The following is a 27,754-nucleotide window of genomic DNA, read 5'->3' on the forward strand; positions in this document are numbered from 1 at the left end:
CCCCTGCGGGAGCTGCTATTCATAGGAGCAGTGGAGGTTGTAAACTGACACCACTGCCCGCTGGGAGTGGAGCACATACTTATATGGAAAGAAAAATTGTTTACATTGTAATACCAGGGGAGGGACAAATTCTCTTTCCACCCTTGAATACAAGGTTATGTGGTATACATATTTGTAAATGTTTGTCTTGTTTGGGTGTGGGCTTCTCTAACTATTTGGGGTGGGTGGAGGGATGGTGGAGCTTTTTTTTTTTTTTTTAATGTTATTTTAAAACAGTGAAGAGCGATGTGGTAAGCAGAAGATTTGCTTCCCTTCTCTCTTCTTCCAGTGCTGTGCTCCTTCCCTGCTGTGTTTGGGGGGCATGCTTTACCTTGTCCTGATTTTAAGCACTGTCCAAGCAGAGTCTTTGGTATCTTTCCTAGATTTTTGCCATCAATCAAAGGACAGCCTAAGTTCAGGGCTCATTTTTCTGCAGTGGTCCTCTTCCATGATCAAATCAACATGCCATAGAGATACCAGCCACATAGGCTGCTTAACATACCCGACCTGGGCTACGCTTTTCGGTCTGGGGTATTAGCGCAAAGCTGAAAGTTCCCCTGAAGCCCGCCATGATTTCTAGGAGTTGCTGTCCTTGTTGACCTTGGCTGTTTAGGGCTGTCAGCCATCCAGGTTAACTGGAATGAGTGTCTGGTGACTGATGGCCATGCTGACTGCTCCCGCAGATCCCCGACAGGCCTCTTGCTTCTTCACCCACCCAGGAAGATCCTCACCTCTCTTATGGAGACGCTTTTCTTTTCACTGCGGCAACGCCAAATGCCTCACTTGGGCCAGTAGTTTCAACCTCTTCCTTTCCCATATGTTTCAGTAGATACAATGATGGGAAAGGGAAAGGACTTTCTCTGGCCTGGCTCACTTTTTACTGAAGCAGTGGAGCGAAAAGTTAGGAAAGAAAGGGAAGAGAAAAAAAAAGGAACATAAGAGAATGTTCCATGGAAAACCGGCTATTAGGTAATTAAGCAGTAGTTTTTGCTCCTAATCGTAAAGCTGAGAGGTAGAGGAAATTTGGGGAACTTCATGAAAGACTTTCCATGAAATTCCAGTAGGAGTTTCTTGCCATTTTCCACATGGCAATTGCAACAACTGTCTGCTGCCTCTTTCTCTCGTCCATTAGCTCTCCAACAGTCTCTCTTCTTTCAGAATGAATTAGGATGGCAAATTACAGGTTCTCTTTGTCCACTAAGGAGAGACTCTGAGAGCTTTAGTGACTTTAGCACATCACCCTCAGTGCTGCTCTAGAGAAAGACTGTCCAAGTTCCCTTCCAGGGCAGAAGCTTCGTGAGTCACTCAAGTTTGAAGGGCCCTTCAAGTGTGTATGGACTTAAGTTGCTAGGAATATTTCACTAACGGTAACTTAAGTGTTCTTCCAGAGGCAAGTAAAGAACCGGGAGGTGTTAAAATGTCCACGCTCATCTCCTTGTCATTGGAATTATTGATTAGTTTGCCATAATTCAACCAGAGTGACTGGTAAAAAGGGTGAGAGTATTATCACAAGGATTATTCCTCAGAACCTTTTTTTTAAAGGCATCCCTAGAAGGGCACCTGGGCGGCTCAATTGCTTCAGTGTGAGTGAGACTCATGATTTCGGCTGGGGGGCGATCTCAGGGTCCTGGGATCCAGGCCTGGGGCTCATGCTGGATGTGGAACCTGCTTCAGATTCTCTCTCCCACTCTCTGTGCTCCACCTCCCCCAACCCTGCATCTGTGTAATCTCTCTTAAAAAAAATAAATGAATAAAAGGCATCTCTAGAAATCTGAGTAAGATCTATACTCTAGTTAACTGTAATGCGTCAGTATTAATTTCCTGGTTTTGAGAATGTATCATAGTTACAGAAGATACTACCAGTGAGGGAAGCAGGGAATTTTTCTGTACGTTTTGTTTTGTTTTGTGAGTGTGGGGTTTTGTTTTTTTTTTTTTTTTGCAATTTCTTATAGTCTGTGGTTATGACAAGGTAAGGGAAAAAAAAAAAGAAAAACCTTGAGAACAATTATCCTTCCAGGTAAGACATTTCAGGTCTGACTTCGTTTCCTTCTTAATTTCCATCCTTGCTTCCTCCTTTCCTACTTTCCTCTATTGATAAGATATATTTCACATATGTAAGTCATGTGTTTTAAGTAAATTTGTTTTTTTCCCTGTTCATGGGCTTATTCGGAGTTGTGCAATCATCCCTACCATCTAATCCTTGAACATTCTCTTTATTTTCAATTGTTTAAAGTCTACGGCCATACCACCCTGAACGCACCTGATCTCGTCAATGGTTTAAAAAAGTTTTGTATTTACTTAAGTAATTTCAACACCCAACATGGGGCTCAAACTCACGACTCTAAGATCAAGAGTTGCATGCTTTTCTGACTGAGCCAACGAAGCACCCCTAATCCTAGAACATATTCAGCTCTCCAGAAAGGAACTTCATAGGCATTAGCAATCATCCATGACTACCGTCGTCCTCCTCGTCCTCCCATCCTCACTCTCATCCCCATCTCCATCCCAGGCAGCCATGAATCTGCTTTCTCTGTGTGGATTGTCCTGTTCTGGGCATTTAATGTAAATGGAGTGATACAATATGTGGCATTCTGTGATGGGACAATATGTGGCATTCTGTGATGGGACAATATGTGGCATTCTGTGATGGGCTTCTTTCACTTACAACTTGTTTTCAAAAGTTCATCTGTGTCATAGCATGTATCAGTACAATAGTTCTTTTTTTTGTTGCCAAATAATATTTCATTTTATGGATATACCACATTTTGTTTATTTGTGGAGATTTTGGTCATTTCCATTGTTTTGTTATTATGAAAAATGCTGCTATCACTATTGTGTACAAGTTTTTGCGTGAACATATGTTTTCAGTTTTCTTGGGTAAATATCTAAGTATAGAATTGCTGGGTCATATGGAGACTCTACGTTTAACATTTGAGGAACTGCCAAATTGTTTTCTGAAGTGGCTGTACCGTTTTATATTTCCATCAGCAATGAATGAGGGTTCCAATTTCTTTACATCTCAGGTGTTTCTTAAATACCATATTTTTGTTGTGTTTGCAGAATGCTTCCTCTTGTCTTTGTGGATATGGGATCAGGGAGATGAGTGATAATTTTGGAGGAAATGAAACAAATGAAAATGAAATAAATTATTTTCAGATTGGCTCAGTGTAGTTCTGGAAACCTTTCAGCCCTGAGCCTACAAACCTTCCTGTTTGACTGGATATGACATTACCAGGAATTTTACTTTCCTGCTTTTATTCTCCCTAAGGAGAAAAAAGAAATATGTCTTTTCCTCAGCTAGACATGGAGGGTTCAAACAAACATAAAAGACCCCTGAGTTATTAACAATTCCACGGGAACATGTACTTGGTTTATGCCCAGAATAGTTTCTCTCCAATCACTCTCTTGGTGCTTCCTCTGTGCAGCTCTCCACCAGAGCGTAACATAAGAGCTGAATCAAGGTTTGTTCAGTCGGTGTTTGGAAAAGAGACGGTGACTGGATGCTGGTCAGCTGGCTCAGGGCCGCCAGCAGGCCTGGCCTAGACCATGCTTTCTGCAGGCCGCAGCGTCTCAGGCTTATTACAGGCCTGCACGCGGCAGTGGTTGCGTGTACCACATTCATAATCCACCATGGCCTTGAACAGGCAAGTTCAGAGATCCTGGAAATGGCCCAGGGCACCAGCCAAAGGCAAGATCCCAGATCCTTTGCTCTGTGTGGGACCTGGGGAGTAGGCAGGGAAGGGAACAATGAGAAATGGAGAAATGAATTGTCATTTCTTCGTCCTGGTGCATAGATCTAACTCCCACTACCTTCTGGCCACTCTCAGTTACTTTGGGTTATGTATTGGCAGTGAGCAGTCAGATTACTGTAGCGGAGAAGGCCTGCCTCTGATGATTCCTCTTTTCCCATTCCCTCATTTTTATTCTCGCCGGATAGAACTTTATGAATGATGTTTGCGAGCATAGATGCCTCTAGATTTTCATTCCTACACCCAGTGTGAGCCTCTTTCACTCGTCTTGTGACACAGGGAGGGTCTGGAAGGTGAGTGTTGGTCCCTGGGGCTTTGCCAACCCTGTTTTAGCTGGTCTGCTCCTCTGAGCACTGTCTAGTCATACCTCCTGTGACTTGCCAGAATCCCTCCCTGAAATGACCTACTCAAATCAGGACAGGACCTCATGTTCCTATCTGCTCTCCATTAAGAACTGCACATCTCAGGCACATACGTTCAGGTCCTGTGTTAGCTCTATCAAGTCAGTATCTTGCTTTCATTATTAAAAATGAGGTTGGCCTTGTGAGTGTGTGTGAGTGGGTGATTTTTGGACAGCTGCCTATTTATTACATCCCTGCAGATTGCCTATGCATTTTATTATGCTTGTATGTCCTAGATTAGGCCCCCTCAAAAAAAGGTTTTAAGTCAGCTAATTCAAGGGTCAATATCACATCACTGTGAAGTATTTATTGGTAAACTTTAGAGTAGCAGTTGATGTGTTTTTTGTTAGCTGTGCCTCTATGTAATTTCTGTAATAATCTGTGTATTTGGCTTAATTACTTTTATTGGAACTGCAAAGAGTTGAATTCTAAATATATACACATACATTTCTTTTGACTTCTTATGGTCCAGCCATGCTTTGACTGGATTGAGAGTTCATAATGCCTTCCCATACTCCCTCCAAATTGGAGTTTCCTACAGTTTAAACATTTTTTGAACAGACCTTTGTTCATCTGACATTTTTGGGAGAAGGAGAACTGTCTGAAAAAGGCTGGTTCTCCTGCGGGTGGGGCTTAATCTGTACCTGTGCCTTTTTTGTCACCGGCCACGGTGAACTCAAAGAGGCAGCCTGTCTGACCTGCCGGGTCTCAGGCCTTGCTTCCTGTGAGTGTCTGTTAACTGATTTCTGAGGCATCAGTCACCGTAACACTTCATACAGCTACCTTCAACTTGAGTACCGGAGTGGATTTACCTACATTACAGTTTCTTCAATATAAGACCAGTATTATTTGATAAAGGAAAATCATCCTCTCATCTCTTTGTGATATTTTCACCTTTAATGGACTTCTGAGTATATCAGTGTGGTTTGTGACTGACACTACGAGAAGTCTGAGATTTGATTCTTCTAAATAAAACATGCCCTATGCAGTCCAAAATGGTCGCAACTAGCCATCTGGGGCATTTAAATTATAATTAGTTAAAATTAAAAAGTTGAGGGGCGCCTGGGTGGCTCAGTGGGTTAAAGCCTCTGCCTTCGGCTCAGGTCATGATCCCAGGGTCCTGGGATCGAGCCCCGCATCGGGCTCTCTGCTTGGCGGGGAGCCTGCTTCCTCCTCCTCCTCTCTTTGCCTGCCTCTCTGCCTACTTGTGATCTCTATCTGTCAAATAAAATAAATAAAATCTTTAAAAAAAATAAAATTAAAAAGTTGAGTTTGTCATTCTTACTAGCCACATTTCAGACCTTCGTTAGCCACATTTGGCTGGTGGCTATTCTCCTGGACTGTGCAGAGATAGAGCGTGTCAGCACGGACTAGGGTGATTCTAAACTTATCTCTGTCCCATAAGGTCCAAGCTAGACATTAACCACAGCAAAGAGAAAGCTTTGCTTAGGTGAATTTAAGTGCTGGTAAATTGCTGCTGTCTATTCCTAGCCTAAATGAGAGAAGTAACAGGATGTGTCATTCATGCTTCAGTTGTTTCTGGGCAGTGTTTCCTTGCTGTGGTTCAGTTTCCAAAGGGCTATGAATGTCCAGTAATCAGAATCGCTCATATTCCAATGCATGTTAGACATTCTGAAACAGTATAAATAATTACTATCTACATCCCTTCCATTAGAACTGGTACTTCTAGAGGCACCTGGCTGGCTCAGTCTGTAGAGCATGGGACCCTTGATTTCTGGGTTGTAAGTTTGAGCCCCACATTCAGTATAGAGATTACTTTAAAATAACATCTTTAATTAATTAATTAATTAATATAACATCCTTAAAACAAGCAAACAAACAAACAAAAAACCTGATACCTCTAATTTCATCATCCAGGAGTGAGATGAGGGTAAAGTAAAATTTTACTTGACTTTTGGGAGGTTAGGTTTCATTTTGGTTTAAATTTATGTCTATTGACTTTTAGTTCTTTGGAGTTACTTTTAAGACTGGATATTTGTTAACTATATTTATCTACCTTGAAATTTGTATTCACAAGTTATAAATTTATGAACAGAAGAATTAGGCGCAAGTCTTCTACTCCCTCACCCTACCACAAGTGACTATTAAATTGGTGCTTTTGTGTAACTGACATCCAAGGACTGACTACATCCATGCCATAGAACATAGGCACACAATGTGTAAGCTCTCCAGGAAGGTTCTGGTAAGTGGACAGAGGAGTGGCAGTTAACTGAAAGACCTTTCCTAGCCAATGTAAGCATTCTTTCTTTAACTTCAATATCTTGAATAATTCTCAGTGGCTTAAGAATATATAATTGTGTTCTTTCTAATGTGGGCATTTGGTGATGATGGTGTGTACATCAAAATTATATCTAAATTCCTCTTAGGTGAAGGGTGTGATACTGAAGAGAAATTTAACACTCTCTCTTGCCAGAACCCACCCTCTCTCCAACACCATCAGTATTCTATTTTCAGAAACCTTGTAAGTGAGGTTGTATGAAAATTTTTTTTAATAAATAATATTTTCCTGGGGGCTGGAAAAAACTCCATAGCAATTAGCCAGTTGTTGGCATAACCACCTGGGGAAACCATTGCCATGCTGTGCTATGAGTATCCTGGTTCTTGTTCTCTGCTGTCTTCTGGGACAGGCAAGAGGACTTTTTATTCTTGTTCAGCACTTCAAGAAGCAGCTTTTATATTCTCTATTTCATGAACAATCACTCATTTTCTTTATTCTTTTATTATGTTTCACGCCTGCTTAGAGTTGGTAGTGCCTTTTTTTTTAAGCCCATGGTAAATTTATATGTAAACTCTGATAAAATACTCTGTCCTCCAAGAGTAAAACCTGGGATAAAGTCTAGAAAATTGGAATTTCTGCCTTTCAGAACTGGATTTTAGGTCTAGTAAAAAATTAGTGTCAATGTCTTTCAGATGTTCATGAACATATAAACACATCATGTTTAGTTTGAACATGAACTTGGCTCTCATGTGTTCTGATTCATTGAGTGCTTACTCTGGCTTCTTGTTCTCAAGGTCCTGCTTCTCTAGTATTCCTTAGGTGTCCGCTCCTCTGCCTCAGGGACTGTTGTACTACATCTAGCCATGCTTTTATTAATTTTTAACTGTGATTTAATATCTTGCTCCAAATGCATACATTTGCCTTGGCTGGGTGCTAGCCATAGATTGTCTTTGGACCCAAGTGTGATTCCCGCTATGGAGGTAACTGCTTTTTGAAAAACACATTTTCCGGAATGGCATCTATATTACTCATCTTTGAGCCACATTGAAAAGTATTGTCTTGGATTTAGTTCTTGATTTTAAGCATTTGATCCACATTTCAAGGCCTCTCCTTCTGTGATTTTGTTTTACCAGAAGCTTTTGGCAGGAGATAGAATGATCTGGGGGAGAGATCCATGGAAGTCAGGGAATCGATAGCTCCGTTCTCTGGACATCATGGAACTTAACTAAAATTTTAAGCTCCTGAAAGGCAAGGGCAGTATATGTACTACCTGTACTTAATCTATAAGTATTTAATTTATAGTACTTAACTATAATTGGCTGATTAACTCTAGAGCAAACATGCTCAGTGTGGTTTTCTTTAATTTGTTTTTCATTTTCGTTAACATTTAAGTTGCTAAAATTGAATATTCTATATTAAAGATGTTTGCCTAGTTTTGAACAATGATCTGGTCTATTACATGGTTTCTTTATTAAGCACACTCATTGTTTCCAATTATACTTACTGTTAGTCTATTAATGATAATTAATACTTTTATGATGAAGTCAAAAATCTAATATAGTTAATGAAGCAACCCTGATGAAGCCGTTTTTTCCTCTAACACAGAATAGGACTTGGCTGTCTCATTCTTTGCCATTCATTGCTTCCCCTCTCCACCTTATTCCACAGATTTGCTTAGCCTCATTTCTTTCATTACCAGTGAGGACCACCGAGACTAAATGTAGTGGCTTTAGGATTCTGGATTCGTCGTGGTATGCAGGAGAGTGCGGTGTTCGGTGGGCAGACATCTGGGTTTGAGCCTGTCGTGGGCCAGCTTCATAGAGAAGCCACCAAGTAGGACCAATAGCGCTACTTCCTTATTCTTTTTCTTTTAGCTGATGCATCAGAATTATTTTGATTGTAAGCAAGAGAAACTAAATTTAAACAAAAAAGGAAAAAAATGTTGCCTGAAGAATATGAGGTGGCTGTAAAAAAAAAAAAAAAAGAAAAAGAAAAAGAAAAAAGAAAGGATGAATACCCAAGTTTTGTAGAACCATAAGTGACTCTTAATCTCACAAAACAAACTGAGGGTTGATGGGGGGAATGTTTATAAAGCTGTAAAAAAAAAAAAGAAAAAAAGAATACGAGGTGGGCCTTGTACCTATAAGAAAGGTGGAGAGCATTGGTACTTCTAGAGACTTAGAATTCCAAGGAGAAAGTCTGCTTGCCTATCCTAGGTCTTTGTTTAGCATTGGCACATTTTTGGCATGGTTGGAGGGGTAGGGAGTGTGACCCCAAGCGTGCAAGGAATAGGGGTAGGTGATTCCCTGTAAAATCCATATGCTAGGCAGGAAAAAACAATACTAGATTTCAACAGGATTCTCAGTTCTCTGAAATGGTGGGCAGGGGCTGCTTAACATGATTTTAACCATGTATCTGCCAGCTTGGGTTAAACCCCCCTTTTGCTAACGAGAGAAATAGAAGTTGAGAGAGATCAAAGAAAGAAGTATCGTCAGTAGATTGGGAGGCATTGTCCTAAAAATACAATATGGGACACTTCCCCTAAAATCTAGGAGTGGGCCTTGGTACTCAATAGCCATAACGTCCCTGGATCATTTTCAGGGGCACCGTGTGTCACCGTGTGGGTGGTGCTGCCCAGCTCCACTAACAGAAAGTACAGTGTGAGTGGTGCCCCAGAGTTATACAAAGTCATGGTCTCTATTCAGGTTTCTGTCTGATTCTTCTCTCACTTCTATATTTTCATAAAAAGTGTTCAGCGTAGGTCCACTGTTTCCAGTTAAACAGCTAACTACTCTTGAGTCAAAATACTCAGTTCTCCATGGTTTAATACATGGTATGCCTTTAAAATAATTCTCTTATGTTCTAATTTTAGCTTCTGATTCTTTATACAGACTCTATTGCAAATACAGTGGGTACTTTAGAAAGTGAACCACCATACAGAAATGGGTTTACATATGAGCAGGAAAGGTGTGGTGTACCTTTCATTTCCTTCCTTCTGTCCCACACTCCTGAAAATGTGCTTTCAGTGAAAGAAGGGCAAGTCTCCAACTCTCATTCCATTATAGACTACCTATGTAGGTCACCTTCTTGTTTTCTTACATTGTTTAGCTGAGACAACTGGCCATGAGATTATGAGAACTACGTTTGTGTGAAGATCCTAAAGGACTTGTTTGGGATGGCTAGGTGTCAGAAGTGTGATTTGCAAGTTTAATTTGTCACAACTCTGAACATCCCTGTAAGTGTTCATTCTATGTTGCATAAAGTAAGCAAAAGAAGGGGCGGGTGTTCAGATGTGGGCCTGGATTTTTGAGACAGGTTATCTGTAACCACATCCTTGTGTAGATTTCCATGGCATCCCAGACCAGATCTGGTGCTCCTAAACATGATTAGGAAAAATTGTTTGCCCTATAAGTTCCTACACTAAAACTTGACTCTTCTTGAGGGCAGGGATAGGTTCTTGTTTTCTGTCCTACCATCACTGCTGGGCACCCATGTGCATGCCCAGGACTATTGAATGAGTGGTACTTATAGCTCCAAAGGCAGGCTGTCACAGTGTACTTGGTGACTTCTTAGGCCCAGTCACTACCACCAAGCTCTGTCTTTGTTTTGTACTGAAGTAATCAAGGTGGGACTATTGTTCCCATGTGACCAAAGGGACATACTCTTATGCCTAATCTGCTCTTATATAGTGAAAAGGGATCCTTTGGTAATCCATTTCTTTCATTTTTGCACTACCATTGTAGTTCTATAATTCTAAGTAGTGTGGCAAAAAGAAGTAAGGCTGTCTTTTTCTACCTTCCATTGGGGAAAGATTGACCTCAGCTGGATGCGGTGTGGAGCATAGAATCTGTTTACTAGTAGATACCCTTTAAATATTTTTTGAAGAAGTGCTGAAATTATATATGTCAACCGGTAAGTTGTGTGTTTTGGTTTTTCTTAACATCACTTTTTTTTGTTTGTTTGATTAATTTTAAGGGGGGGAAAATGCCCTAGGCAGTGATACTGAAATCTTTTAAATTTGTGACATGACAGGAAAATGTAACCACAGTGTCAACATTCTGTCATCTTTTATTCATCTTTCTTTATGGAAAAAAAAAATTACAGTGGTTCTCACACAATTCCAAGGATTTAATGTTTCCCATGATATAAGTTAGATATTAAGATGTTTTACCTAAGGATAGTATCATCTTCTCATAAAATTTAGAAATGACATTCTTGCCCATTATTTTCCTTTGTGTTCCTCTGCTCCCAAGAAAACTAAAGGAAGGAGAAATTGATTTTTTACTACTGGTTGAATATGGTTTAGAGCCTCACTTGACTTGATAATATCTGGAAAATCACTTAATTCAAACTGTTTTGTCTTCCCACACATTTCAAATGAACACTAACAGGAAAACACCTCTGTAAAAGCAGAAGGGTTATTTTTAGATTGTGCTCCTATATTTGGGCTTCATTACTCAGATTTTTTCCCCCTAGGGTCAGGGTCATATTTATGTGTGCTGTGCTTGATGGCTTTTCCTTACTCTTGTCTATACTCCAGAACCACCTGGAGGCCAGCACACTCAGTACACATGTCATTTGGTAATCTGAATAAATCCTGTCTTCCTTGCCTGCCTTTTCCCACTGTCCTTCCCCTAAGTGTTGTAGATCAAAAGGTCACTTTGTTTTCGACTCCACTCTGGTTTTAAGTAATTCATTTCTTCTCGTTACAAATGGCAATGCGTTGGTAGAATGAATATTCTCCATTTTTCTCCTCTGAATTCTAAAACACCTTAATTTTTATTGATTTTTTAAAAGTTCTGTTATATTTAGAAAATGTTAGAGGAGTCATCTAATAAGATTTTTTTTTAAAATGAAGGTTGGATTATGAGTATTGTAGCTGTGATGAGCCAGCAAGTATTGAAACTAAGAAGCATTTATTAGTGGACTGATTTGAAAAATTCCTCCCAGGGTATTTCTTTGGTTTATGCCATTTTGTCACTTGACACGTCAGCTTGACACGTCAGCTGTGGCAGTTACTGATTTAGCATGTTTAGTAATGGCACTTTTGGTTCTCACTGAGCAGAGGATGCTTTCTGTAGTTTGTTTTCCATTATATTTGGAAGAAATCTTCCTGACACCAGTGTATCATTTAGCTTTTGATTTTGGTGAGTTGTAGGTTTGATTTTTGTAAATTTGATTTTGAAACTCACTTTACATGGCTCCAAAGGGAGGTTAAACCAAGAATACAAAACATGCAAATAAGATGAAAAGGAAGACCCATGTTTACTTGTGACCACTCCTGGCTCTTTGTATATTCATTCTGTTCTCAATTTGAAGTAAATAAAATAGAAAGATTTCAATTTTTTTTTTTAACCTTATAATGGGTCAACAGTAATAGTCATAGGTTCTAGAAAGTTGGTAAGAGTAAGTTTGCATAAAAGCTGCTTGATTAAACTTCTTGGTTAAAACTCAAAGGAAGGAGGCTTAACCCCACCATGTGGGTCAGCTTCTGTTCTTAGAAAATCCTCAGAGACCCTTCAGCAAAGCCATGGCTCTGGATGGTGGTTTCCATCCTGAGGGGTGGCCATGACTACTTTCCTGCCAATAAATAGTTCACTGGGTTGAAATGAATGCCAAATAAGTTTCTGTCCCCAACCCCCATTTTAATAGTAGAATATATGAGATAATGGAACAGCAGTGGGGTAAATTCAGTGCTGTCAGCTTACTGGTATAAAAGCCTTAGTGATTTAGAAATTTAAGGCCCATCATTAACTCTCTTTCCCTTGCAAATGGAATTTCAGCTGAGATGTAGATGAGGCAAACCACATGACAAATCCATTATTTCTCTGTGAAAAAGCAGGTATCTGGATGGGCCTTTTACAACTTCCTTACAAATAGGTCCCCAGTGAGACCATAGTGGAACTAGACTTAGGTAGCCTTTGTCAATTGGAAGTCTGACTGGGGCAGTACAGTAACTGGTATGACTGGAAGCAAAAGCAAGCACGGTGGTGGTGATGACAAAGATGACGACATGGGGTTGAGAGGACTTTTTTTCTAAATAAGGGTCCCTTACCCAGGGAGGTAGCAGTGTTCCATGGGGTAACATGGAGCCTCTTCCTGGGCCTGCGTTTCTTTCTATTCAAGCAAATACACATTTACAAAACACAACAGATATTAAATTGACCAGAGACTCCAAGTCATGTGAATTTAAGCAGCATTATTCTATGACATGTGGGACTCCTTCCATCATCCTGTTGACAGAATTAAAAGTTTTTTTCTCTTAAACAGCTGTACACTTGCTGTCAGCATGTCTTTTGCTGTTTATAGTGATGTTGAGGTTAAGACAGATCAAATTTAAATGTTCCTATCAGGTAGGTAATATGACCTAGCATAGGAAGGAAAGCAGTCGTTCATTTTGCATATTAAATACACAAGAACATTCATTTCCATTTATCTCCCATTTTTCTTTGGACATGTGGCTCACTATCTTCTATTTCCCAGTTTTGATGGAAATGCAAGCCCAATAATTATTTACCTTCCTCCTAATTCTTCTATGAGGAAAAAAAATAAAGAGCAAACAATAATGATGAAAAATGGCAGCTGACTCCTAGCCTTGGTGTTGGAAGAAGAGTAGGCAGTGCTGGGACGATGGCAGACTGTGCATCAAATTGTCATTGCTTGGGAATGAAAGTTCTGTGTTAATAAGATGTCCAACTACTAGGCAATTAATAAAACTACATTTTAAGACATTATTTTTTAAAGAGACTGTTTGGTCTAGTGGTTAAGAGTTTGGTCTGGAACCAGACGGCCAGAGTTCAAATCTCAGTTGCACCATTTATCCACTACGTGACCTTGAGCAATCTTTGAATCTCAGAGCCTCGCTGTAAAACAGGGCCAATAATAAAAAGCACATCATAGGACTTGATGAGATAGTCCATTAGAATAACTCAGTGTCTGGCATATAGTAAGTGCTTAACAAACATTAGCTGCTACTATATTATTAGCACTGAGTAGGTCTAAGACAATGTGTTGGTGGACCATCGATATGCAGCTTCTGTTGCATATAGACTTTGGAGCCAGCCAGTTTTGGATCTAAGTGCTGCTATTTACTAAATGAGTATTTTTGGGCAAATTATATAATTCCTATGGGCATTTGTTTCCAATCAATTTTTAAGTATGGCAAAATAGGACCCACGTCTGAGTTTAAGAGGATTCAGTAAAGTAAAGCATGTAAAGTGATTGGTGCATTTGATTAGTATATTATTTATTGAGCACCTAGTAAAGTGTCCATCAGCCTGAAGGTTACTACTATTTTATCCCTGCTTTACAGGGGAGGAAACGGATTCTTTTGGGAAGTTGTGTGCTGGCTTTTCTCTGGCTTTGCTGTTGCTTGAAGGTTCATCCTTCAACATATTTTTCAACATTGATCTTCTCTAGCAGTTCAAGCCTGCTTATAAACATCCATACCATATCTGTCCTCACACAGTGTTCACCGATGAGCGGGCCTTGTCCTGCAGATCTGCGCATTGTCACGTCTTAGTGAAGGACAGTTGGTTGTCATACCTCCAGAATATCTTGTAACTACTCATTCTCCTAAATGTAGTTTTGAGGGCGCCTGGGTGGCTCAGTGGGTTAAGCAGCTGCCTTCGGCTCAGGTCATGATCTCAGGGTCCTGGGATCGAGTCCCGCATCGGGCTCTGCTCAGCAAGAAGCCTGCTTCCCTCTCTCTCTCTGCCTGCCTCTCTGTCTACTTGTGATCTCTCTCTGTCAAATAAGTAAATAAAATCTTAAAAAAAAAAATAAATGTAGTTTTGACTAAGAGTCATGGTTTTATCAGAGCACCTGTATCTTGGCCTTTCTTCTGAATGCCCTTGACTTCTTTTACATGTTGAAATTTTCTGCAGTGAAACAGTCCTCCGTTTACTCTAGAGATGGCAAATCAAGCAATATGATGTATCTTTCCTGGCTTTCAAGGAATATTACACTTTGTCCAAACCAGCCAACTCCTTTAAAAGATTTCTGGTGGACATGCACACAGTTGGTTCTTGGAGGTGGCGAGGAAACAGACCTTATTTCATTGAATGAATAGCCTAGCAGACTTAGGAAAATAGGCTTAATTATGCTTAATAACGGGAAATTCTCTTTCTTAAAAAAAAATCTCATTTGAGATGGTCACTTTATGTCTTTCCAATGAGTGGAGTAGTCAGGCTTTTTTGGGAGGGGGGTTGTGCAGGGAGAAGAGGGTAATTACTTACTTAGAAACTGTCTCTTAACAAAGTGTTCTTTCTTGGGCTCCTAGGCATTTGAGCTTCAGGTAATTTTCAGCAGCTCAAAAGGAAGAAGCTGTGGCAAAATGAAGCTGCCAAAGCAATCCTTATACTATGATTAGATTTTTAAAAATTAGTAGTGTTTTTTAATAGCTAAAGAACTGGCGATGGAAGTTTACTAGAATCATGATTTTGCTTATTACTCATCACACATGGTCTGGCCCTTGCTGACCCCTTGACCTTACTACCTTGTGCCTCTTTTTCTTGTCCACTGTGCTTCAGGTACCTTAGTCACCTTTTTGTTTCTTGAGCAGGCCTAGCATTTCTTTCCCTTGAGCCTTTGGTATTCCTTGTGCCTGGGTAATCTTTAGGTCTTTGTATGTCTGGCTTTTCATCATTCAAATGTCCATTCCAGTGTCATCTCCTGAGCTGTCATCCTCATGATTTTGCATCTCCTGAAGAATTACTACCCCTTCAGAGTCCTTGCCTTCTCTCTCCAAATACCCTGTTTTATCTATCTGGAATTACAATAGTTATGTTTGTCTGTCTCCTCTAAGATAAGACCTTCATGAAGACGGGGGCTTCATCTTTCCAGTTCATTAATGGGTCTCCATCCCCTAGAACAGTTTCCAAAGATAAATTAATATATGCTGTATCTATATTTGTTAAATGAATGAATTTATTTTGAATGTAAGTGTTTTTGAAAACATTCCCCAAACACTTGTGTGTGTACTTAATATAGACCAGAGGTCAGTAGACTTTTTTATAAGGTGCTACATAGTAAATGTTTTAGGTTTTCAGGACCAAAATAGTTCTGTGGCAACTACTCAGAAAGCAGGTACAGGCAGTCTGTAAACCTAGGTGTGGCTGTGACCCAGTAAAAGTTTATTTACACAAACTGTTGGTGAGGGGTGGGGTGCCATATTTGGCTTTTAGGCTGTAGTTTGCCCACCTTTTATGTAGAGTCCACCTATTTTAACCTACATATTCTAGAATATATGTGAAAGAGTGAGGTTTGAAGAGTAGATGTCTTTTTTTTTTTTAAGATTTTATTTATTTATTTGACACACAGAGAGAGAGAGTGAGAGACAGAGCACAAGCAGGGGGAGTGGCAGACAGGCAGGCAGAGGGAAAGGGAGAAGCAGGCTCCCCGCTGAGCAAGGAGCCTGATGTGGGGCTCAATCCCAGGACCCTGGGACCATGACCCCAACCGAAGGCAGACGCCCAACTGACTGAGCCACCCAGGTGCCCCAAGTGTAGATGTCTTAATTGGAGGCTCTGTATGTTCATTTGGTTTACAACTAAGAGAATATGAACATCTGTTCTTGTTCTTCTAGAGGAGAACGTGTAATGAAACTTATTTGTAGTGTGACTGTAAGGTTCCAAAAGAGACATCCCACAGAGGGTGAAATACATATTCAACACTGTTGCAGCAGAAAAATTGAGTACTGATCAAGCACTGCACAGGAAATACCAGGAGAAATATTGAAGAGATTTGGAAATTGAAAAAGTTTATTTTGACCTCTCCTGGCTAACCTAGGCTAATAATAGGGTTTAGTTTAGCCTAAAGCAGCAAATTTAGGAAATGGGATGATCTGAAATTACAGCAAACTTTACATACTTTTCTTTAGAAGGAAGAATAATTCAAGGATACCTGAATGCCATTGGGCATACATGTGAAAACTTGAATTTATGAATGTTTTTGTACCAGGACCAACACAGGCTCTTGTCTCTAGTAAGACACTAACCCATGTCTGAACTTTCCTAAGAGCCAAGGAAGCTTAGTCCTCTACCTTCTCCCCTTCTTCCCACCCTGCTGCCCAGAGCAGGAACTAGCCGGTCAGTGGAAAATCTCTGAACTAGCTCTTCTGTTATTTAAAGGATTACAGAGTCACAGATGATAGCCTTATAATTTGCTTCTGGAACTGGGTGTCTCCTTTTCTTTTGTGACTCAAAGAGTTAAAGAAAAGCAGTAAAAGTTGACTTGTTCTACTAAGCAGTTAGAATTAGATTGTAAAAATCTTGATAAAATCCAAACGATGTTTAAAACAGCATTGTTAATAAACTGAAAACATTTGTATAGGTTTTTGTTTTGTTCTGTTTTTTGTTTTATACTTCCAGTTGTTTTAAAGTGTGGTAAAAAACGCATTTGTATGGGTTTTTGAGATTAATTTGCTAGGTGAGAGTTTCCAGTGATTAAGAATCTGTTTAGAACCACCCCAGAGTCTTATTTATAACTTCTCTCTCTTCAAATTAGTGTGTGTCATAACTTGTTTCTCCTTCAGAACTACATGTTCTGGTGAGCATGATTTGTGAGGATATAATTGACAATCTTGAAGAGTAAGATATTTGTTCTTTACATTGTAATCTTTCCATCAGTGGCTCCAAAGGCTATTTAGAGAGAAATACTGGAGGCTCAAATGATTCCTGTTCTTAACATAATGGCTCAGTCCTAGAGAGATGAGAGATGATGGTCTTGGATGTCTTGCATCCAGTTTGTTTGTTTGCTGAGATGTCTTTATGACCTCGTGAATGAGAGAAAGTTCAAGGGACTTTAGCAGCACCATTGTCCTTGGCAGATGGTTGTCATAGACAAATGGAACCTGGAGTTTCTCAGGGTGTGTCTACGGGGAGCAGAGCTTTTGTAGTCTTTTCCTCAGGCTCCACTAAGATACAACAGTTTTCTAAAGGCCTATTCATATTTCATCTTTTTCAAAAAATTTCTGAGGTCAACCTAATTAGAGTGCCCTTTATGTCCTCTGAGCACTTAGAGTACTTAATACCTCTTTTGTAGCATTTATATCTATTGCTCTGTATTTTGCTGTCTTCATGAGTCTCTGTTAGATTGTCAATTCCTTAATGCCTGGAACCAAGTGTGATTTCTCTTGTTTCCTACTCTGTGGGGGATAGTCTTGGATATAGTTTCTCTTTGCTCTGTGTTCTCATAGCACATCTACAAGTCAGCCTCTCCCTCTTATCTGTTTAATTTCTGAAAGGCACAGAGTTTGGCTTGTTCAATTTTATATTCCTCATATATAATCCCTGATAAATAGCTGCTTAATTAATGTTTAGATGAATGGAAGAGTCAGTAAAGCTGTAGTTGACCCAATAAAACACTGGGCTATCTACACTTGTATGGTTTTTGCCACTATACACACCTCTTGGAAGTACAGTGTATTGCCCTTAAAAACCACATACGTTGATGACCCATAATAATCATCTATTTGAAACACAACTTGAAGGATGTTTCTTCCATCTGAAGCTTTCAACAAAAGAGCCCAAGGCTACTCTTTGATAATTCTGGGATGGTTGGCTGGCAATTCTGAATACTGGAAGAAGGATGGCCTAAGTTCAAGTCCTTCCTCTGCTGCTTAGGAGTGGTTTGACCTTGTGGAGGTCACTTGTGTGCTCAATGATAGTTTCTCATCTGGAAAATAGAAGTGAAAACAGTATCTGGTTGCCTGTGCTTCTCTTCCTCTCAGGGTTATTGGGAAAATCAGATGGCACCGTGCATACACAAGTACTTAGAAAACCACATTACCTTACAAAGGGAATATACTATTGCCTGTTACGAAATAGGGTGATATCCTATGGTTTTAGCTTTCCATTTTTCTCGTGGTTCTATAAAATAAATAATCCAACCTATAATTAGGACAGTTGGCTGTTACCCAAACAGGATCTCAATTCCACCTGTTATACTCAGGTCCTGCAAAAAAAGGGGTGGTAATTCCCGGTTAGTTAGTCACAGTTTCTTTATTACCATCCTAGTTCTTTTCCTAGATGGAAAAAGAGAGATGTAGCTAATGAATTTTATGCCTACAGCGGAACATTAAATTCTATTGACCACACCTTTGCCTGTTCCAGTTTCTCTGCCCCCTTCTTTCTCACCTCCCTCAACTGGTTTGACACCTTTACCTCTGATACATTCTTTTGCAAGGCCTAATGGTGGAATTTTCAGATTCTTTTTTTTTAAGTGGATTTTTTGGAATTTTCAGATTCTTGATACTTTCCTAAAATTGTGCCTTGTTTGTGCTTTCCCCAACTCTTGTAGATTGCTTTCCTTGCCACAGAGTCTGTCTCTCACAAACTCTTCTCCTGGGAACAAAGTTAGAGATGAATGACTAAAATTTTGGATTGTGGCCTGTCTTTGAGAAAGGGAGGTGGAGTGGTTATTTCTGAACGCTTCCTGCTTAGGTGTGATGATGACTTTTGCATTTTGTACTCTGTCTTTTCGGCACCATTCACACAAAAACTTCTATTATTTCCAAGCTTCAGAGAATAAGTCCTCCATAGGCTCATTTAAGATTCCTGGAAAGTCATTCTGGCAAAATTTGTTTCCAAAAATAGGAATCATTTGAGAAAAGAGGTGTTACATTATTCATATTGATCTGTGAGCAGCGATGTCTTTAGAGCTTTCTCTAAAATGAGACGTTGGTTGTTTGGATTTATGGCTTGACTGTCAGCTTGATTATTAGGTCAATTCTTGGGAAATAATGCTGTAGCTTGAGAGACACGGGTTTGTGGTTTGAGGTTAGTGGGAAGAAAATGGGTTTGGAATGAGACAGGTAGGGTTTAAATCCTTGCGGACACCTCCTAGTTATATGAATTTTCTTGGTCACTTTATTTATTGTAAAATTTGACATCTGATAAAAATGCGTATTGAGTTCCACATGGTCTCTGACACTTGGGAGGCATTCAGTAAGTGATAGTTTCCATCTCATTTAGTCGAGTGGAACACGAATCAGGATTGTTTGTTTGTTTGTTTTTTGTAATGTTACGGGACAGAACCCACTTAAATTGGCCTAAGGGAAAAAAGTTCATTTGAAACATGCATTGGGAAGGTCTAGAGATGTTTGACTCGAGACTTAGCTGGATCTAGTAGTTAGATGCTGTCATTAAAACCTCCTCACCTCCCCATTCCTCTTGTCCCATTTCTGAGTTCTGCTTTTGTCTATGCTGGCTTCATTTTTAGGCGTTTCCAACACATGGTGGAAAAGGCAACTGTTCTAAATTCCAGGTGTTTATGATTCTTGTTCCTCATGATTCCAGGAAAAAGAAAGCAATTCTCTCATCTACAGCATCAATGCACATAAAGACTTCTAGTTTTCTTTGTTTTGGGTGCCCATCTCTAGATCAGTCCCTGCCCAGGGGATTGAGTGCCTCAATTGGCTATGCCATTGCCATGTGCTCACCTCTATCAATAGAGAGGCAAGATTTCTTAGTTAATTACCCCTTTAGAATCATATGGGGAGAAAATGACATCTGCACAGGTGTGCGACTAGACAAATCGGTAAGAAATGTGTCCATTAAAGATAGCAATCAAGGGTCCCAAGACAGATACAGCATGCTCTCAAATTTGTGTGTGTGTGTTCACCCATGCATGTGTGCATAGGCACCAGCAAGTATGCTTTAAGGACTCCTTTAATGCATTTTGGTTGTGTGTTACTTTAAAGTTTCTGGGCTGAGGCCTGGGGTAAACTGCAAGGGATCTGGGAATTGCCTGAAATGATACACAGCATTTTATATGTACATACAGAAAAATATTTTTCCCCGAGTTAATGTTGTGCAACATGTTCTCTCCAATAAAGTTAATGGGGGCTCTTTATAAGGTTCTGCAAACTCTTTGGCTCATCTTCTGCAACACGTTGGGAAAACTTCAGGAAAGTTCCTTTCACCACTATTTTTGGAAGATCAGCCATAGATTCATTCTCTTAGGGTTCCACCACTTCCTGTTTCCTCCAGTGGAATCTTTATCTTGAATGATGTTTATTAAAAAAGAGAATACTGGTTTTTGAGACTTGGCTAAGATTAGCTGTATTTTGTAAAATTTGAATCAGTTAATTTTGGGGGGGCTTTTGTGTTTGTAATTGATAGCTTACCAATTGTGGTGCATGCTGGTATAAACAACCTTTTGAAGAAGCTAGCTATTAACATAGTTCTTTTTCTCAGGCATAGGGGCTTCTACCTTGTGCTATCATTTTTCTTCTTAATTGTAGAAATGTAGACAGGAAAGAGAATTCTGTTTGATTGGAGCCAATTCAAACACCAGAACCAAAAGAAAGAGCTTCCCTGGATACTTGAATTATTTTAGCTTCTCAAAATTAAACTGGTGGTTTACCAGCAATAGATGGAAACAACAGGGCAATTGCACTCAGTCCCATTGTTAGAGAGATAAATTGGTGGCCTTGGTTCTAGGTTTGGGAGTTATGTGCAGACTTTTGCACTGATCCTAGATCCAGAGCTTATTTCTTATGGCTTTCTTAAATCACAAAATCCCTTCCTCGAGATTAATTGTTTCCTATATGGGGATTTGATGCTATGAGGATTAGATTGCTCAAACAAAGGCAGGAGCAACATGCTTCTAAAATGAGTCCTCTGGTTCACTTCATCAGATGTTAGAACTGGAAGGGATCTTTGAAGATTCGCACTTGCCTCTGTAAGGATAAACTGAGTCTCCAGCAGGCTAAATAACTTAACTATTGAGTCCCAGGCTACTTGAGGAACAGAGTTGGAAGTAAGTTCTAGGGACCCCTATAGACTAGTAATTTTTTCCCAGCTATCCCACTTTTTTCTCAGGCAAAATTTTAACAAATTATCCCCAAAGCCTTGTTTTCCTTATCGCATAGCTCAAATGTGGACTCTGAGGGCAAGAACCCAATTGGTCTTTTTCATCATCATATGCCCAGTAGTAGCATTAATTAGCTGCAGTAGCAGCAATAATAGTAGTAGTTGTAAGGGGAGGATTGTAATAATAATCATGTCTATAAGAACTTACCCTGGCCAGATACTATTCTTTATACTTTATATAGATTTACTTATTTAATCCAAACAACAACCCTCTGAACTGGGTACTATTATTATTTTCATTTTACAGATGAGGAAACTGAACTCCAGAAACAAAGAGCCTAAAATATGCATAGAAGCCACTCGATAAATATTTGCTCAGTCCCTAGAAGTTCCAAAGCACCTTCCTAGTCATTATATAATGTATAATATATAATTTCAAGGGAGGGCATTATTCAGAGGAAATAGTGACCCAAGGGACTCTAAGAGACAGTTTAGAGGGATAGTGGTAGACCTAGGATCTACTTGGATCCTTTCCTTCTGACCTTGTTAGGGTCATCATTGGATTCCTACAAAAACACATCCTGAAGGTCAGTGGCGAGGGAAACTCTGAGGCAGTGTCTAGTTTTATATTTACCCACAGGTTGGCCATTTCCAGCATTCTTCATTACTTTGTATAGATCCAAATTTCTATCCGGTATCAATTTCTCTCTGCCCAAAGGACTCCCTTGAAAGAGTGTTGGCCTTTGTTCTGGCAGATAGTCAAGTTACTTGGGATCAGTGAGACCCTTTTGAAGCTGCTTTGAAGCCCTTTCCAGTGTAGCCTGTGTCTAGGACTCTTCGGGTACACTTTCTGATTTTTTTTTTTTTTAAAGATTTTATTTATTTATTTGACAGAGAGAGATCACAAGTAGACGGAGAGGCAGGCAGAGAGAGAGAGAGAGGGAAGCAGGCTCCCTGCTGAGCAGAGAGCCCGATGCAGGCCTCGATCCCAGGACCCTGAGATCATGACCTGAGCCGAAGGCAGCGGCTTAACCCACTGAGCCACCCAGGCGCCCGACTTTCTGATGTTTTATGTAAACTAGCTCTTTCTTCTCAGGCTGGTGGGAATGCCAGTTATTCCCATCCTGGTGTGAACCCTAGGTCTTGGTGCAGAGCAGTACTCAGACAATGACTCGAGGGGACCCCTTTGTAGATTTCCAGAGTTGCTGCCTCATTCTCCCTGAACTTTTCGTCTTTGACTCCTTAGCTTAGCAACACCCCTGAGTTTGGCTTGGCTTGAGTTCCTTCTTCCTGCCCTACTGCCTAGTGAATTGGGGTGATAGGAGAGCTCATCTCACTTGGAATTTCCTTCCCTCAGGGATCACTGACCTGCATGGCCTTTGTCTAGAAATTAATACAGTTGTTTCATGGATTTTGTCCACTTTTCTAGTTATTTGTAGCTATTAATCCCTCATGGATGGAGGTGGAAGGTCAGTGTCTTGTTTGAGGTTCCAGACCTTAGCAGGGTACTCCGTGTCCCCTCTTTGTTAAGAATAGACATCATCCTTTGCTTCCTTTTACTTCCTTTCCTCAGCTATATTCAAGGGAATATGGAAGTTACTGGCAAACTGAATTGTTATATAAAGCAAGTAGAATCTGCTCTTCCTGATCAAAGATGAGGTGAAAAATCAATTACTCCATTTACTCACTGTCTCCCCGCAGAGCCAGAGTCTGGAACCTTGAAATAGCTTAAGAAGCCTTGGGCTTTTGTGTGCCTGTGAACTAGCTGTGCTATAGGGCAAGATCTACATCTGTTTTGTTCATCTTTGTATCCCAAAACTAAACAGAAGAGTGAGCACACACTAGGCCCATGAATGAATAAATGAATGAGTGAGTGAGTGAATGAATAAAAATGTGTAAATTATTACACAGGATGGTGAACTTGGGATTTGTGTATATGTATGTGGGGGAAGGGAGTGATTGTTGGCTGCCTGGGAGTTGTACCTATGAGGAAAAACCAGTTTGCCACCCACACGCGTGCGTGTGTGTGCATGCGCACTCGCTTGTGTGTGTGTGTTTTGGTTTGATTACCTGTGGGCATCTATGTCCTGGTTGCTTTTCCAGTCTGAGCAAGTACAGTTGTTAACCAGCTCTTCCACAAAGAGACTGTCTTTTCCCTTTACGTGTCACTCCCCGGTGAGGTGGGTGGTGTTTAAAAGAGGAGAAACCACAAGGAGCCAGTAGCTGGGTTAGCAAGAGTGTTTCTTGCAAGTCTGTCTACTGCTGATGAATTGGAGGGAGACCTACCAACAAGAGATTGTCCCATTTGATTTTTTTCATGGAATGGAAAGTGGTGTGTGTAAGGTAAATGATGATTTTAGGATGAAAAAAAGGATAGACGCGGGAACAGGAGAAAGGTGGTGGTATATATGTAGAAATCATGTATAAATAAAAATTGAGCAATTTTTCTAATCATCATCATGTAGATTGAATGTTCTATTAAAATGCGTAGCCTTTTTTGACTTTGTTACTCTAAGGTCTCTCTTAGTTTTATACCACTCTTATTTTGACATTAATTTTCTTGTCCTTCTTTAAAAAATAGTTACCAGTGTTTGCCTTCATCTTCTGTGATCAGCTGCATGCTACAATTTGGTGCCCTTTTGTAATTTATACTCCCCATTACTGTATTTGCTTATTTACGATTGGGTCAGAAGCCATGAATGTAAGAGGATACACTGTACTACTATTTCAGTAGCTTTAGAATCGGACTTCAGGAAGCAGGGCTTTAAGATTACTAAGCAAGTTCATGCCTTCTGGGTCAAACTTCCTAATAAATACCTAACAAAAAGTTCCATCATTAGACTAGCTTCTAGTCTTCTATGTAATGCTGCTTGGGCTGCCACCTAGAAAGTGGGTTCTTTGAAGATAAAGATACCAATATTTACTCCTGTAGCAAAGAATACCATGGGCTTAAGGGGATTTTGAATTGTACTATTTTGGTAAAAGTGAGCAGCTATGTATTCTGTTGTTATGGTGATGAGTTGTCATTGCATTGATATATACAGTATTGTTTTTAGGAAATGGTTTGGTAGCTTCTTCTCCTTTTCTCCCGCCACCTCCTATTCTAAATTTATTATAAGTATAAAGGGAAAAAAGTCATTGTTCATTATTGGTGTTTTATGGTTGAACAGATTGTTTTCATTTTGAGAACTAACAGTTGTAGGGGTGGGTGTGGTGAAGTGGAAAATTGCAGAAATTAAAGCAACTACAGTCAGAGTCTAGAAATTCATTGACTGTGGACTGTGTTCTCAGAGGGAGACACTTAAGGATTCGCTGCTTATCTCTTTTATTAATTGAGATAATAAGTGGATGTAAAGCATGTTGAGAGTGGCTGGCATATTGAAGAGAGCTGATAAGTGAAAGCCATTTAAAAAAATTTATTTTGATTAAGTAAATTCTACCCCCAGTGTGGGGCTTGAACTCATGACACTGAAATCAAGCCAGCCAGGGGCCCCAGAAAGTCACTTAATTTTAAAAAGGGCTAGTTACTTTCTAAACTTTCAGAAACAATTTGATAATCAAGGCAAAAAAAAAAAAAAAAAAGTAACCCAAGCCCATATTTTTTTTCCCAAAACATTAGAATAGGAGGAACTGAAATGCAAACAAGTTTCCTTCCTTTTCCAGTGTCTGTTTTATTCTCTAGGAGGAGCTACTTCATGGGATTTTGTAGCTCTTATTTTACCACAGGCTAGACAATTTCTTTGCATATTCATATAAGTATATTCTTTTTACATTTTGGTATACCATGTTGATTCCACAACATGGACTTCTAATATACTTTGGACCTCCTAATGGTAGAAAATATGTCCCATTCTTTTTTTTTTTTTTTAAGAATTATTTATTAGAGAGAGGGAGAGCCTGCGTGCATGCAGGAGTTTAGGGAGGGGCAGAGGGTGAGGGAGTGAAAATCTCAAACTGACTCCCTGCTGAGCACAGAGCCCTATGCAGGGCTTGTTCTCAGGGCCCTGAGGTCATGACGGGAGCTGAAATCAAGTGGCAGTCATTCAACCAACTGAGCCACTCAGGTGCCCCTCCCGTTCCTTTTAATAGCTGCGTAGTATTTCATCATACAGAGGTGCCCTGCGTCATTTAACCAGTCCTCTGTTGACAGCTTCTTGATGACTTTAGCTACTTGATGACTTTTGGCTGTTTAACAGTATTTCTTAGAATATGAAGTCCAAATATTATCCTCAGCCCAACTGCTCCAGGCTTTGTATAAGTTAAAGTAACAGTTCTGTGTTTTTTTAAAGATTTTATTGATTTATGAGAGAGAGAGAGTGTGTGCGAGCATGAGCGTGGGTAGGGGTGGAGGGAGAGGGAGAAACAGGCTCCCCACTAAGTGGAGAGGCCAATGTGGGGCTCAATCCCAGGACCCCAGGATCATGACTGAGCATATGTTTAACCAACTGAGCCACCCAGGTGCCCCTGAAATAACAATTTAAAACAGCTTTTTTTGTTATTGCATTTAGAAGAAATTTTGCAAGAGAGGCAGTCTCTTCGGTGTCTAGTCTTCTTGTTATGCAATAAAGCAATTACTGTTCTCACCTAATTATATAGCAAATTACAGATTAGGGTGGAGTGGGCACACTGTCTAGTATCAGGTTCCTTCACACTTCCCCCTTGATGACTGCAGAATGGCCCTTTTTTTGGCCTGCTTTAAATGAAGAGTGTAGTAATCCATGTGTAGTAATTAAAATTCAGTGAAGATCTTTCTTCACTACACATTCAGCTCATGCAGTTTCAGAATCCATAAGCTATGTGAATAACTTCCCAAGGATGTTTGTCACATGGAGAAAAATCACCAAGGAGAAAACAGTCTTTATTGTAGCTGCTGGTTATTTCTGTTTTGGTGGATTGTTAGCTTTGCTTATGAAAAGGAATGTTACATGTTCACCAGTTCACTCACTCAACACATGTGTTCTCCTATCCTTGGCAATGCCTGCTGGCTCTCACAACTTTCTCCTATCCCATCTCTGTCCTTAAAGTCTATGCATTGCTTTTATTATGTATAGTTTAGGCAGTTTTGAAGTTCATATTAAAAGGAAAACGTTTTTCTGAGAGCACATGCCTCCTTTGTACTTCCTTAAGACTCTATCTCTGTATGACTTAATAATTTTCAGAAGAATTTCATTATCATTATCATTATCCTGCTCTGCAAGGTCATCTGGGATTCCTGGAATTGACTTGGAACTCACTTGCCAATGGAACCACTATTAACTCAAGAGGTATCAAATTGAGTTCCTTCAATCTTTGATATTTTCCTGAAGTTTGATAAGCCTACTGCATTAACTCATGCTGGACCATTTGTTCAGACCTGATCATCATTGTCCTATGAGCTGTGTGTACTTATTTTTTATAACCTTGTGACAGTCTCAGAAAAATCCATTTTACTTTTCCCTTTTCCAGTGTATATTTTCCAGTGTATGCTTCCAGTGCATTGCTTCCAAGTAATGGTAACTTTGTTTCACCGGGACTGATACCAGTATACCGGTAACCATTTTGCAGTTCTCAGAATCATAGATTTCCTTTCCAGCTGTTTGCAATGAATATTTAGTGATATTTGACGGAATCAGGTTTCAATTATGTAAACTTTGGAAGGTGTAGCCAGGAAATAATTAGAATCTTATCTTGTAGGACTATTATCAGCATTCAGACCTCAATATCATAAAATTCCTTGATAAAATCTTGGTCCAGGAAAGACCATCTCTTGCCATTTATAAATTCATACAATCACCGTGTTTTCATTTGGTTCTGTAAACACTGTGGTGCCTTTTTAGTGATTGATAAAGAGGATCCCCAGGGTGCCTGGGTAGCTCAGTAAGTTAAGTATTTGACTTTGCCTCAGGTCATGATCTTGGGGTCCTGGGATCAAACCCCCATGTCAGGCTCCCCACTCAGCAGGGAATCTGCTTCTGCTTCTCCCTCTCTCATTCCCCCAGCTCATGCTCGCTCGCTCTCTCTCTCAAATAAATAAAATCTTAAAAAAAAAAAAAAAAAAGAGGACCCCAAACTTTTCACCTTTTAAAGATATACCCTCAGGAACTATATACTTGGGGAAAAAAACTACTGCAAGCCAACTCTAAAGTTGTTGTAGTCAAATATTCAGTGCCCAAGTAAATGTGGATGATGCACACATACCTTTTTAAAATTACCTAAAATAGAGAAGAATTTTGCAAATTATACTGAATTTACTTTTATAAAAATATAGTTTTAAATATATTTGATTGCATCTTAAGGCTGTACCAAGTACTAAGTTTCATTGCATGTATGAACATACTTAAGCCTCTTGTTCTGGGCTATATTTGTGATGCTCTTATAATTTCTGATCCACAGTAGAAGTACAAGTGAAACAGCTACATAAAAAGTGCAAATAGGAGAACTTCCCAACTTTTTTTTTTTTAACTGGCCCCGTGACCAACTGAAGAACTTCCAACATAATGGCTTTAGTGAACCAGAAATTCTCCACTGATT

General features: G+C 39.8%; 1 protein-coding gene across 3 annotated transcripts in view; it reads left to right on the forward strand.

Annotated features, from left to right (window-relative positions):
• The window catches only part of DAAM1 (dishevelled associated activator of morphogenesis 1), a 165,461-nt gene that overhangs the window by 24,515 nt on the left and 113,192 nt on the right, over window positions 1–27,754 (forward strand). The window contains exon 1 of one of the 3 annotated variants that reach the window (XM_047737015.1): window positions 23,565–23,587. The exons of the other annotated variants lie outside the window; for them this stretch is intronic. The gene's annotated coding sequence lies outside the window, so the exon portion shown is untranslated. Of the gene's footprint in view, window positions 1–23,564; window positions 23,588–27,754 lie in introns of those variants that run through there. 3 annotated transcript variants of the gene reach the window in all.

This window comes from Lutra lutra, chromosome 7, assembly GCF_902655055.1.
Source record: "Lutra lutra chromosome 7, mLutLut1.2, whole genome shotgun sequence".
Taxonomy (NCBI): domain Eukaryota; kingdom Metazoa; phylum Chordata; class Mammalia; order Carnivora; family Mustelidae; genus Lutra; species Lutra lutra.